Source organism: Apodemus sylvaticus, chromosome 10, assembly GCF_947179515.1.
Source record: "Apodemus sylvaticus chromosome 10, mApoSyl1.1, whole genome shotgun sequence".
In the NCBI taxonomy this organism is placed as follows: domain Eukaryota; kingdom Metazoa; phylum Chordata; class Mammalia; order Rodentia; family Muridae; genus Apodemus; species Apodemus sylvaticus.
The window spans coordinates 3252502-3267283 of record NC_067481.1 but is presented as its reverse complement, the minus strand read 5'-3'; the positions used below and the strand labels follow the sequence as shown (position 1 = coordinate 3267283).

General features: G+C 52.9%; 1 protein-coding gene across 3 annotated transcripts in view; it reads right to left on the bottom strand.

Moving 5' to 3' along the window:
* Positions 1-14411, bottom strand: part of Tbc1d16 (TBC1 domain family member 16) — an 84080-nt gene extending 69669 nt beyond the window's left edge. For all 3 annotated transcript variants that reach the window (XM_052195871.1, XM_052195873.1, XM_052195874.1), the window contains exon 1: positions 14339-14411. The gene's annotated coding sequence lies outside the window, so the exon portion shown is untranslated. The remainder of the gene's footprint in view (positions 1-14338) is intronic.
* Between the last annotated feature and the right edge of the window lie 371 nt (positions 14412-14782).

Genomic DNA, 14782 nt, shown 5'->3' with positions numbered 1-14782 from the left:
TAATGGGATCTGACGCCCTCTTCTGGTCTGAAGACAGCTACATATAACAGGTTACATATAACAATAATAGATCTTTAAAAAAAAAAAAGTAAGCCTCCTGAAAGCAACCCCCTCCCCTCCCCTAGGCGCACCCTGCTTCTGGAGGTGACTGAAGCTATTTAGAACTCCAGGTCCATCCCAGGGTCTTCCCTAACCAGCGAGGGCCAGAGCTGCCAGCAGCCCCAGGGAAGGGGTGAGCTGGGCTGTGGGGAGGGAGGAGGCTGCGGGGGTTGCTCCCTTGCCCTCTTGAGTGTCTCTTCCCAACTCCCAGCTCACACCACGGCTTCCTGCTGTGTTGGCTGCCACACCTGCCACCCTGTGGTGAGGAGAGGGGATGGGAGGCACTGCCAGCCCGCAGAGCCCAGCCTGGGTCCTGTCTCCGGGGTTCTGGCTCTGACAGTGATTTTCTGCTCAGGGCCCATAAGTCATCCCTACCCCCAGCCGGGAGAACCCCGGGAGGGAGGAGCCCGGGAGGGAGGAGGCCGGAGAGTGAGAGCTGAGCGGGCCGGCAGCACTCAGCAGCCTGGGTGGCCAGCAGCACACAGGGGCCAGGCCAGAGAGAATGGCCATCCACGGTCAACACTGCGGGTGGGGGGCTCCAACCTCCGTGCACGTGCAGGGAGCGTCAAGGCCTAGCTCTGCAGCACACAGGTCACGTACACCAGAGGCACACGCGCGCTGGCTGCGTGCCGCACACACCACACCCCCGGAGCGGTTATCAGTTCTGCTCCCTCTCCAGCTGCACAAATAATGACACGTCAGCCGCTCATGTTTCCAGCTCCACCTCGAAACGCTTGCTGAGCACTGTCAGCGTGAAAAGTGGGGGTTGGGGAGCTCCAGAAGCCCCCTCCCCGCCCAGCAGTCCAGCGTTCATCTGTCCAGGCGACACTGGATGATCAGAGCTGGTGTTCCCGGGCTGTCTCCCAACACACTGGCAGCTGGACAGCCATGTCCTTACCCAAGCTCTGGCTCCAGGTCACAGCCTCTATTGCCCTGATCATGACAAACCCTGCCAGTCCCATAACCAGGGCTTGGCTGGTATCCTCTATTGTCCCTTGGTGTGTCCCCCAAGCCAGGGACTGGACAGAGGACAATCTGTGATGTCACAGGCTCCTCTACACAAACAAGAAAGCAGGGACAAAGAACAGCCTCAGGTCTTGGGTGATCTGGAGGCCCTCTGGGAAAACTAAGAGCCCCCCCCCCCATCAATAACTGACTTGTTCCCTTGGATGCCTAGGTCAAGTCACCCGGGTCCCCACCTCTTCAGGATGCGGCTGCTCCCTGATAAAGGGGCACTCAGAGGTCTAAGCTTCCTACTGAGCTTTCTACTGCTGTGGGAGGAGTCGACAAGAAGGGGGGGTGAAGCGCACCCTCTTCCCATTTGCCTTTCCTGTCATCCTAGAGCAGGCCACTGGAGCCTGCGGGCGGAAGGTTCTGTCTGTCACACAGCCCCAGTCCCTCCTCACACAGTCCACCAGCTTAAATCAGCCTACAGGATCCACCAGCATCCTCTCCACTGGCCTCTTACCCACTTGTCACGGGGAAGCCTGCCAGGTGGCAGCAGGGCAGGACCCTGGCAGCAGGCCAGCAGGAGTGAGGGTGGGTTATCACACGGCCTCACACTGCGCTTCCGAGATCCTGGTCGGATTGAGCTCCTCCTCATATCACGTGTGCCCACTTCCACAAGTACAGGGGTGCTGGAAAATTCCAGAAGGAGTCCCCAACAGGAGCACCAAGTCCCCAAGGAAGGGGTGGAGCTAGAGTTGGAGTCTGATGTTGCAAGAGGGCAGTGCCAGGGTCTCCACACAGGCCTAATGGCCAAAGGGTATAAAAACAGAGAGGAGCATGGGAAGACAGAGAAAGGGGGAAGTGGCAAGTCTGGGAACTGGCTGGCAGGAACAGGTGCAAGGAGGGAGGAGCAGGTGGGGAGCAGGTGGGGAGGAGCAGGTGGGGAGGAACAGGTGGGGAGGAGCAGGTGGGGTGCAGGTGGGGAGGAGCAGGTGGGGAGGAGCAGGTGGGGTACAGGTGGGGAGGAGCAGGTGGGGAGGAGCAGGTGGGGTGCAGGTGGGGAGGAGCAGGTGGGGAGGAGCAGGTGGGGTGCAGGTGGGGAGGAGCAGGTGGGGAGGAGCAGGTGGGGAGGAGCAGGTGGGGTACAGGTGGGGAGGAGCAGGTGGGGAGGAGCAGGTGGGGTGCAGGTGGGGAGGAGCAGGTGGGGAGCAGGTGAGGAGCAGGTGTGGAGGAGCAGGTGGGGAGGAGCAGGCGGGGAGCAGGTGGGGAGCAGGTGCAACTCAGGCTTCAGCCTGGGGCCAGTTCTGCAGACACTGAACCCTGAGAGCAAGCTTAACTCCTGAGACCTAAGTTTAGAAATAGTTAAGGTGGTAAAGTCTGTTATCCTATACACTGTTTTTTAAAAAAACTTTCAAGCATTGTTGGGAGGGGGTTATACAACCATAAACAGCTCTTTCTGGATGTTCTGATTTCTTTTTTCTAAAAACCTGAAATTGTTCTAAAAAAATACCTAGCTTAGGCCTGGGAAGCAGCTCGGCGGGTGAAGGCGTTTGCTCCAAGCCTGACGCCACGAGCTCAGATCCCTGGAACTCATTCAAGAGGACAAGAAACAGAATCCCCGGGGACTCTCGAACCAGACAGCCTCGGGTGTGCGATGCAGCAGAAACAGGAGATGTGCTGCCTCAGTGAGGTGGACGGCAAGCCCAAGACTGGAGGTGTCCTCTGATGGCCACACCTGTCCCACACACATGCTGTCATACATGAACGTGACACACATGTATCGTGCACACATACATTTCATGCCTTCTGCAGGCTGGAAGCCTGCACATGGATGCTTACCGTAGCTTATTCGCTCTAGAATTAAGAATAGCTAAGTGGACAGATTGCTCCAGACAAGGGAACGTTGCTCAGCAAAGGAACTCAAAATGCAGGAAGGAGCCTTCTGGGTGTGTCTCTGTGAAAGTAGCCAGTCCACACAGGCTCCACAGTTCCAGCACCAGGCTCAGCACCTCTAATCCCAAACTTAAGATCCAAAGTCCTCTCCATGTGACATGACCCGACACATGAAGATTCCCATAGCCAACTGCATGTTGTGAGTGACAAGCAAAAGACAGGTGCACTAAAGGCACTGTAGTCGGGCAGTGGTGGCGCATGCCTTTAATCCCAGCACTTGGGAGGCAGAGGCAGGCAGATTTCTGAGTTCGAGGCCATCCTGGTCTACAGAGAGAGTTCCAGGACAGCCAGGGCTACACAGAGAAACCCTGTCTCAAAAACAAAAACAAAAAAAGGCACTGTAAAACCATCCCATGTGTGTGTTCAAAGTGTGCATATGGTATGTTACACACAATAACATGTGTGTTATTGAGGACAACACATGAAGACACCAATGCCTAGTCTCTAGATGCATATGCATAGGCAAGACTTCACATGAGAGAATGCGCACACACACACACACGTTCACTTATGTGTGCACACAGCATACATATGCAAACACAAGCACACATGTGCACATGTACACACGTGTGCAAGCACACATGTGTGCATACTCATGCATGTGCACAGGCACACACGTGCACACCTACACATGTGCACCTACACGTATATTTATACATGTGCACTGTGCACACACGTGCACGTGCGCAAAAACAAAAGTTCTATGCCCTATTTTTTTAAAGGGGCTGCTTGCCCCTTCCTCACTCTTTCTTTTTTTAAAGATTTATTTATTTTATGTATATGAGTACACTGTAGCTGTACAGAAGGTTGTGAGCCACCATGGGTTGCTGGGATTTGAGCTTAGGACCTTCCGAAGAGCAGTCAGTGCTCCTAACTGCTGAGCATCTCTCCTCCTTCTCTATGACCTATTTTTTGTTTATTCAGTTGGTTTGGTTTTGTAGTGGGTTGGCCTGGGGCTGCCTGTATTCTAACGGTAAATACTGGTTCCTCAAGATGGGGTTTGCCCAACGAGCAGATTCTCTTGTACTCACGTGCTGCCTTGTGAACCTTCTCCCCAATTTAACTGGTCAATAAAGGCTAGAGCCTGTGATGGGGCATTGGAGGTGAGGGGGTTGTAGGTACAGGGGGAGAGAGAGAGAGAGAAAGAGAGAGGGGGAGGGGGAGGAGGCAGGAGAGGAGGAAGGAGCCACGGACCAGAACCACATGGCCAGGAGAAACTGCAACAGGGGCTTTATAGCTGGGGAATAAGTTAGTATAGCCCTAGATCTACCCAATCTCAGCATATGGCCTATAAATAAAACGTCTGGACTGTATGTCTGCTTCCGCTCCCTCTCCAACTTCCTTCAGTGACAGACTATAAGCCAATCAAACCTCCCCTCCCACACTTGCTTTTAGTCCTGGTCTTTATCGAAAAAAATAGAAATCAAACTAAAATACTAGTGTCGTTTGTTTCCTAACAGAGAGAGTAGAGACTTCATTGAAGGCAGCATGGGGCACCCGGATGTGGATCAAGTCCCCAGGAAGATAGTTGCTAAAGGCAGGACAAAGCCATCAAAGATGGCTTCACTGAGTCTACCGGTCTGTCAGAAACCCTCCTGATGCATTCAACACACACAACCTTGAAGCACAACAGTACTGAGCAGTTTGGACCCACGACCTTAGGGGCCTGGTGTCCTCTGAGGTCAGAAGGAGCAAGGACCACCAGACGTCAGAAAGGCTGCCAGCCAGCCGGGCGCTGGTGGCACACACCTGTAATCCCAGCACTTGGGAGGCAGAGGCAGGTGGATTTCTGAGTTCGAGGCCAGCCTGATCTACAAAGTGAGTTCCAGGACAGTCAGGGCTACACAGAGAAACCCTTTCTCAAAAAAAAAAAAAAAGGCTGCCAGCCACGGGTCTCCTTCCACATCTGAGCTCTTTCCACAGCCAGCACTTCGACCAATTACACACAAGGCCGTGGGGGAAGACACAGCGCACGACAGCATCACCACAAGGCTCCCTGAAAGGCTGAGGGGTGAGCACACCTGACCTTCCAATGGATCACAGCATCAGGGTCAGGGGCCTCAAAGGGTGGGGTGCTCAGAGAATGGGTCGTCAGCCAGGGAGTCCCAGAAGTGTCTGAAGAAACTCAAGACAAACACTTTTAAAAAGTATTTATTTTTGTTTTGTTTTTTATAATCTGTGTGTGTGCATGCCCATGTGTGGGGTGTGTGTATATGTATGTACAGACATGCATGTATGTATGTGGGTGGGTAAACACACTGTACAAGTGTGGAGCTCAGAGGACAACCTCAGGTGTCTTTGCCTTCTTTCTTGCTTGAGACAGGGTCTCTTGTTCACAGCCACACACTCCAAGCTAGGTAGTCCATGTGCTTCTGGGAATTCCTGTCTGTCTCCCTTCTCTCCGTAGATGCTGAGATGACAGAGGTCGGCTGTCACAGCTTTAATGTGGATTCTGGAATCCAAATGCTTGCACGGCAGGCACTTTAACTCTGAGCTTCTCCCCAGCCTCTAATACTGACTGATTGGATACTTGCTTGGTTGATTTAGACAGGGTCATATTTATGCATGCCCGAGATAGCCTGGAACTTATTATATAGACCAGGCTGGCCTCAACCTCACACATTCAAGGTAGATCCTTGATGGCCACGAGCACTTGTCTCGTGAATATGTTCCTGTGATATATGTTCTTTAAAATGCTTACATCCATGTCAGTACCTTAGACCACACTCAGTGTGCCAGACAGCTCCCTCTGGGCTGAACCACCCCTCCTTCTGCTGATGAAGGGGACAGCAGCCAGCCTGACAGCTGGCACAAAGAACCAGAGATGGAGGGAAGCCAGGGCCAGACTCCAACTAGCTCGGACACACAGGCAACCAGCCACGGCTGAGGGCTTGAAAGGGCGCAGTGTGGAAAGCCAAGGCTGTCTTCCACGTGTGACTGGGTCTGCCCCCAGCCACACCTTAGGCTGTTCTAGGCTGCCAGTGCCAGCGAGGCAGAGCCCTTTGCAAAGGAAAACTACTGTGCAATTGGAAAGAAAGGAACAGCATGACCTCCTCGACTCAGAGACAGCTCACAAAACCCTCCTAAGAACCCCACAGGGAAATGTGGACTCCCTGCTCTGACAGCTCCCAGGGGACATCAGTGGGAATAAAGATGCTGAAGACAAGCCGGGCGGTGGTGATGCATGCCTTTAATCCCAGCACTTGGGAGGCAGAGGCAGGGGAATTTCTAAGTTCAAGGCCAGCCTGGTCTACAGAGTGAGTTCCAGGACCGCCAGGGCTGCACAGAGAAACCCTGTCTTGAAAAAAACAAAACAAAACAAAACAAACAAATAAAAAAGGGGAGAGCAGTCAGGAAGAGACTGGATGTTTGTCTCTGGTCTCAACATGCCAAACATCCATACATGTACACACACACACATGCACACGCACGCACACACGCACGCACATGCACACGCACACAAATAATTTGGGGGAGATGAGGAGATGGCTCTGTGGTTAATGTTCACTTTACAAGTGTGAGAACTAGAACTAGGATCCCCAAAACCCACATAAATGCCAGGTGGGTATGGTGGTCCACCTGTAATCCCAGCCAGGGAAGGTATAGCTAGGGAATCCCAAAGCAAGCCATCCACTGAGACTGGCCATATCGGTTCGTGAACTCTGGGTTTGATTGAGAGTCCCTGCCTCAATGAAAACAATGGAAAAGGAATCAAAAGGAAAGGTACGATTCCAAATGCCAATGTCAGGTCTCCACATGCACACACACACACACACACACACACACACACAATGTACAGGCATATTCACACACATGTGCCTACACACATACATACCACATACACTTATGAAAATGGGAAAAAATAAATTAAAAACAACCAGGTTGGAGAAATGTTACAGCGGTGAAGAGCTCTTGCAGAAGACCCAAGTTCAGCTCCGTGAGCCTGCATGGTGGCTCACAGCTGTCTGTGAACTCCAACTCCAAGGATCTAACACAATCTCCTGGCTCCCGCGGGGTCACATGAGAGTGGTGCACATACACATAAAATTAAAATAAACATTGCTTTTAAAATGGGGTAAGACAGGAGTCCCAAGAGGAGAGAGACAGGAGACAGGAGGGGACCCACAGCAGGGCCAGGAGAAAAATAGGTGACTTCTTACACAGTCCCTAGTAAGACAAGCTCTACCCCAATGGAGCCTGCTGTTACCGACTGCCCCACGGGAGCCGCTGAAATTTAATCTTGGAGGCTTTAAGTCTGCTAGCCAGAGTGGCAACTGGAGCGCTCAGTAACTCTTGAGGCACTGCGGCTGGCATCTCCTTTGGCTGATGTTTACAAGGAGTGAAGTTAAGACACGTATTACCCAGAATTTATGGCCAGAGATTGGGTGACTTACGCCCTAGATCCCTCCAAGATGTGGAGCAGGCGAAGGGCATCCGAAAACCAGTGAAAACATGACAGCCGCCTCTGTTTCTGAGCATCAGCTTCCTGCGGCTGCTGCAGCGGGAGCCGGCCATGTTCAGAGTTCACCCAGCCCAGGTGCACAGTCCTGCATCTCCGCGATTCAGAGGTGTAAACGGGATCTCTGTGCTACAGTGGCAAACGGACAGGGCTTGGTCTTTCTGGAGACCCCAAAGGACCTTCCGGGAGCCTTGCATCCTTGGCCAATGATAACCAGTAGAACCCTAGCCACATTCCACGGATCTGACACTGATAAACCCAACCTGTACGAGGCCTGTGATCACACTCAGTAACCCAGGCTCTCCTCTCCTCTCCAGGTCAGCTACTGTGTGAACCTGAGTCCACATGCAACCTGAATCCTGCTGGAAACAGCATTAGCATCACATGGTCCCCGTGTCAGGACAGGATATGTTTGGAGTCCATCCATCTGCCAGAGTCTAGGACAAGAGTCCCACGACATGCTGACTGGCAGCTCTCCAACAGTCACCAGCTCCCAGGCATCCACCCGGAGCAACTGCCCTGGAAGCAGCATGGAGGCCTGAGGCCTAGAGCCAGGACCCGATGTCACGGGCCACCTACCGTGAGCTGCGTGCTCAGGGTAGGGGGAACTGAGTGACTGTGAACTTTCTCCATCCAAAACCTCGGTTTCCTGTCTGGGTAGAATGGGGCTTCGTCAGTTCCCTGGGAGCTGACCAAGAGCAAAGGGGCAAAAGTCTCTTCTGGAAACTTTCTAGAAAAAAGTCAAAGTAAGAGGGTGGTCTGTACCCAGCAGGAGAGGAGGGCAACCACAGCTTGCCACCCGTACGCCCTGCGCTGTCCCAGCTCAGGCTATCCTGGGTCTGATGCAGGCTTGCACCAGTCTGCAGCACATACCGAGACACTGCACAACTGCTCATGCATGAGCTCTGCCCGCTGCCCTGAGGTAGGGACAGTTAAGAGACGAGGCCAAGGATGTTTAGGGCACCGTGGGATGGATGTAGCCCACAGTCGGTTACTCCCCCAGCACTATCCGACTGCTCTGGTGTAGAACCCTGAGCTCGGGTCACCTGCCTTGTGGCCGACAGAAACCGGTTCATCAACTTTTCCCTCAAGGCTCCAGCACTAAAGCCTGGAGTGAATGATGATTTATTAAACAGGTCAGACACACCAGCAAACAGGGATTGGTTCCTCCCTCAGCATCTGTCACAGCTCACCTGAGCAGAGGCCTCAGCTCCCCTTTCCTTCCTGTTGGCTTTCCCGAGTCCCTCACATCCTCACCAACCCTGGGAGAGACAACTCTGCAGATCAAAGAGTGAGATCAACACACCGGGCGACCAGCCTGTCCCTCTGGGAAGGCCTTGGGTCACCCAACAGAGCCATCGGGGGTGGGGGCTGGTGTCCTCGGGGTGCATTTAACTCTGGGTATGGCATCAAAGCAAAAGAGAAATACCAGAAAATCCAGCCCCTGGGCCCCCTGTAGGATTCCACAGAGCTCCCTGTGAAGAGAACAAGATGGCCGACTTGTGACCCAGTGGAAGAGCTGAGGTTGAGGGGGTTAACCTTACTGCTGGAACCCAGACCATCTGCCACAATGAAAAGGTCCTTCACAGCATGCCAGTCAGTACAGCAGGGCTGGGAGGCCTCAGAGGCCCTGAAGCTGCCATCTTCCCCTTCCAACTGTTAAGCAATCACTCCGACACAGCCTCGCCCAGCAAAACCCCAAAGCCAGGGCCTCCCTCCTGAAGCAGCCTGCTTTCATGTCCGGAGACCACAAATACACACATCCTATTTCTCCACAGAACAAGGGAAATTGGGCCAGGAAGGGCAGGGAAATTTGGTGATGTGCCAAGCGCTAAGACAGAGGAGGATTAAACCCAAGGTGGCAAAACTCAAAGCCAGCCAGGGACTCTGCAAGCAGTGCAAACCAGCTAGGGAGACCACCAGCAGCACAGCCCAAACCAGGCCACCCAGGGGATACACCAGCAGCACAGAGACCAGGCTAGCTCCTTCTGATTTCTACATTGTATCTGTAGATGATGCTCTCTTTGTGCAAAGCACAAGTTAAGGAACCACAAATCAAGATTCAAATCAGAAAGAAGTAAGAGGGTATTGATGATATTCCCAAAGAGTAGCCGAATTGATTCAGCTTAGAGAAAGTGACTTAGTTACAAAACGGGAATTTGTGAGGGGCTGGAAAGATGGCTCAGTCGGTGTCATGTCCTTCAGTATCCTGTCTGCCCCAGGAGCCTAAGAACTGGAGTTCCATCCCCAACGCCCATGTAAAAGCTGTGACACACCTGTAATCCAGTGGTAGGGAGGTGGAGCTCCCCAGAGCTTCTCAAAAACACAGGATGAATAGCTCCTGAGGAATCATATCTGGCCCTATATGTTCATGCATGCACATGAGAACATACACCTACACACACACACACACACACACACACACACACACACACAGGCACGCATGTGAGTATATACACATTTGTGTACACATGCAAACCCACCCCATACATGCCTCTCCCTCACATACCTCCCACCATATTCTCTCTCTCTCTCTCTCTCTCTCACACACACACACACACACACACACACGTGAACATACACACATTTGAGCACACACACATACATACCCACCCCCACAAACCTCACACACACATTCTCTCTCTCTCTCTCTCTCTCTCTCTCACACTCACACACACACACACACACACGAGTGTATTCTCTCTATATATACATATATGTATGTATGCATGTTCGTATTTACACACATATAGACAGGAAATACGCGTAAGCTAAGAAAATGTTTCAGGTAGTAACAGCTTATAGGCTGCAGCCACGGGTGTGTCATAAGCCCGCCCACTTTCTGGAAAAGCCAGATTGCTTGCTTTCTATCATGTTGTCCTTAACAATTTGGGAACATTAATCAACATTTTCTGGTTTCCTTATTGGTTTTGGTTGGAGGGGTTGTTTTGCTTTGTTTTTATTTTCTCCTAAAGCCTTCCTCCCCGCCCCGGGGTTCTCTAGTAGTGTGGCCTTTTCCCCTCTCTCCTCTGTTCTCCTCAGGCGGCAGCTGAGATTTTACAGCTTGCTCACCCTGGGGTGTTTCTCTAAAACTCTGATCAAATCAATCATTCTTGTGTAGACAAAACATATTTATAAAAGATTAACCATTAGGCGAATGGTGACGGCCTGAAACTACCACCGTCTGAGGTGAAAGGAAGATTCCCAGTATCCTTCCTTTATAGTTCCGGGTGCGTCCACTAAGGGCGGTGCTCTGCGCAGGCTCGGGGCTTCTTCCCTACCCGCGACGTCTCAGCTGCATCAATATCCTACAAGTGCGATCAAATGATGTGGAATACAATAGACATGATAAAGTCAGCTTCTCCTGCTACAAACCCTCATGGCTAGCAGATCCCCTCCCCTGTACCTGAAGCTTGTATCACTCTACATAGCCAATTTTACAAGAGCAGAATCCAGCCTGTGAAAGAATTTTTAAAAACTCAGTCATAGGGAGGAGGTGTAAGCTAGAATCTTAGAGATTTGTGTTGCCAGGTAGCCTGACCAACCCTACTCCCCAGAACAGCCCGAGGGAGTCCAGTCCCCACCAAATTACAAAAACTGAAGCGTAGCAATATCCTGTGGTATTGGCCTGTAATCTCAGCTACCCAGAGGGCCAAGGCAGGAAGATCGAAACTTTTTTGTTTTGTTTTGTTTTTTGTTTGTTTTTTGAGAGAGGGTTTCTCTGTGTAGCCCTGGCTGTCCTGGAACTCACTCTGTAGACCAGGCTGGCCTCGAACTCAAAGATCCTCCTGCCTCTGCCTCCCTAGTGCTGGGATTAAAGGCATGAGCCACCACTGCCCGGCTTGGAAGATTGCAGCTCTAAGGCCTGCCACGGCTCCACAGTGAGCCCACGAAAGGCCTTCACAAATCCACAAGCTCAGAGGCAGAGGCACCTCCCAAGCAAGTGTGAGGCCGAGCCCACGTTCAGTCTCTGCTATGGCAAAAGGAAACGAGAGTAAATCAGTCCAATTACTGATTCCGATCAACTTTCCACCCAATCCACCATGCACACGAGAAGCCAGCACTGAAAACAGCTGTACATGTTGGCAGAGCCCTGACCCAGGACCCGAGCTGCTCGCCCTCAGCCTTGGTCACAGAAGCTCCGGTGGGCAGCGGTCTCATCAGGAAAGTGCAATAGCAAGGCTGCGTCCTCCGCCCTAAGTCCTCCTCACCAGCCTCCACTCTGCACCGCAGAGGAGGAAGCAGGAAGAACGTAAGAGCCAGGAGATGAACTGATGACATCCGAACAGGACAGAGGTAGCGAACCCACAAACTCACAGCCACAGCTGTGGCTACCTAATACCTGCAGAAGAGCAAACCAGTCAGCCTTCCAGTGCAGGAGAGGGAGGCAGTCCCCAGGCCCCACCCCTTACTGAGGAGCTGGCAGTTGGTAGCAGCTGGAGCAGATCACTTGTAGGTTTCCCACGCTGCTGCCACAGTGGGTGGTCCCACACACATGCACACGTGGACAATGGAAGCACACATCCGTAATCCCAGCACTTAAGATTCAGAGGCAGGGGGATAACCATGAGTTCTGGGCCAGCCTAGGCTACAGAAGAGAGACGTGGGAGAGAGAAACTAAGTTTCAACAAAAAAGATTTTGGGGTTTTTTTGGGTTTGTTTGTGTGTGTGTGTGTGTTGTTTTATTTTGTTGTTGTTGTTGTTGGTTTTTTTTGGATTTTTTGGATTTTGGTTTTTTTTGAGACAGGGTTTCTCTGTATAGCCCTGGAACTCACTCTGTAGACCAGGCTGGCCACCTCGAATTCAGAAATCCGCCTGCCTCTGCCTCCCAGAGTGCTGGGATTACAGGCGTGCGCCACCACTGCCTGGCTAACTAAAAGTTACTTGCTATCTGCCAGTCACTTGGGTGGTGACATTTTGAAGAGGAGCCATGGAACAAGGAATCCAACAGCAGCCAGGGACTGGTGTATACTGTCTATTTTTGGAGACCATACAGGGGGTTTGGGGGTTTGGTTTGGTTCTTTGAGAGAAAATTTATGTACCCCAGGATGGCCTAAAGCTATGTACCAGGCTAGCCTTAAACACAGAAATCCCCCTGCCTCAAGCACTAGAATTGCAGTCCTGAGCCACCAGGGAAGATGATTTTATCACTGTAGTTTTTCGCTCAAACCCGGAGCACGGAGAGACCAGGGCAGTAGTAGGGAGTTCTGTCATCCCCAAAGGCCACCCTCTCCAAGGCAAAAGCTCCAAAGCAAAGAGCGCTCCTCAGGGAGCACAGTGAACTGATCCGAGCTGCTGAGGGAGCTGAGCACGGTGCTCCCAGCTCCCCTCCATTAACAAATCCCTGTGAAGAGCAGGCCAGCCAGGTCTACGCTGGGTCACATGTCGTCATGTGACGCCACCCTGGGGTAAACATGAGTGAAATAGTTCTGTGGATAAAGGTGACTGCCACCAAGCCAGAGGGCCTGGGTGTGATTCCTCTCAAGACTCACATGGCAGAAAGACAGCACTAACCCAGAACCGCCCTCTGAGCTCCATACAGGCACCACGGAGGCACACATGGGCACGCATACACCCACACAATAAATAGGTACAATAAAAATTGTGGTTTTGAAAATGTATGAACCGCAGCTCTTTCACAGGCCTGTTTGTGCATAAAGAAAACCCACACATGATGATCAGAGGCTGTTAACAGGCATCATGACTGCCAGGAGAGTCAACGGTTCCCAGGGAAGAACTTCCCAGCTATACTCAAGACACTCCACTTGCCAGGAAGTTATAGGGGGGAAAACAAAACAAAACAAACAAACAAAAAAGACCCATAGGTACTGCTCAGCCAAGAGATCCACCCCCAACAACCAGCGAAGAACTAACTCAGGTAAGTTCCCAGTGGGTGAATCTTAGCGTCCCCCCCCCCCCCCCCCGTGCCCAAAGTTACCGCACCACTAAGTTCAATATTCGCTTACAAGGTTGATGTCAACCTTTCTATGGAGAGCCAAGACTTGCATAGAGTTTCTTTTAAATTCTTTAATCAGTTATTAAGATTTAGAATGGAGCCCCTAGTCCCTAGGTTTTTGCACCTAAGTTCTGACCAAAATGTTTGGCGACGGGACGTTTCCCTTCTTTTTCCTGATAAAGAAAGTTGACGGGGGCCGTGGAACAAACTTTAACGGCGGCGAGAGACACACTTTTCTATTCCCCTATTTCCGAACGGAACCTGGACTAGATTGTGGCCAACATGTGACACCGACTTCAGAGGAACTGGCTTTCTCACCGCGAGTTCTGGCAGGGTTCCGTGGGTTATTTTTAGCAATCTTAAATTGCCCTTTTTTCTTTTTATACTATCCCTTTTTTTCTTTCTTTTGAGGGAAGGAACAGAGGAGGGGGGGGGGGCCTCAGGCTAAAAAGCTAGGACCCTGACATGGGGCTCTTAAATAGCCCTGACCATTCCCCCTAGTGCCCCAGCGCTAAGACCGCGCACGCCCCAGGACGGCATGGCACACACTGGGGGCTCCGACAGACAGTGCGGGAACCCCACAAGTTCTTCGCATGCTCAGACCAGCCAGCAAGACAAAGACCGCAAGTGCCCCGGCCCACAGCTCCAGACAGGCGGGGACCGAGTCTCCTCGAGTGGGCCCACTCCCAGAGCAGGGAGTCTCACTCGAGGATGGAGTCCCCAGGGCATCCCCAGAGAGATCCGGGTCCCTCCTCATCGCCCCCGCCCTGAGCCCAGCGCCGGTCCCCCGAGCCCCTCCCGGCTCCCCCGCGCAGCAGGCCCGCGTCCCGTGCGTGCAGATTCCAGCGTACCTAGGAACCGCCACGGCGCCCCAAGACCCCAAAACCCCCGGCCAGCGATCCCAGACGAACCCTGATACCCACCCGGGTCCCGCCGCGAGGGCTGGACACGCGCCTGCTCCAGGAGCCGCCGCCGCCGCCGCCGCCGCCGCCACTGCCACGGCCGCCGCTTGCGAGGCGCGGCGGGGAGGAGATGTGGAGAGGCCGTCCCCGCTCCGCCTCCTCTCCGCCCCCGCTCCGCCTTCCTCCGCCCCGAGGCCCAGCCCAGCTCAGCCCGGAACGCCACGCCCAGACTCCAACCTCAGGGTCGGGGGCATCCGCCAACCCTTGCTCCGGGCTCTCTGCGGGCTCCCTCTGCAGGTCTCGCCGCGCGCCAGGTACCCGGGACCCTGCCCTGGATGGGAGCCCTGCGCCCTCGGTCCCGGAGGCAGGGCCTCCCTGTGCCCACGTATGCGTTCACCCCCTGCGTTTCTGTTTCTCAAATTTGGGGCTACGAAGGAATGATGCCCACCAAGAGGTACTGTGCCC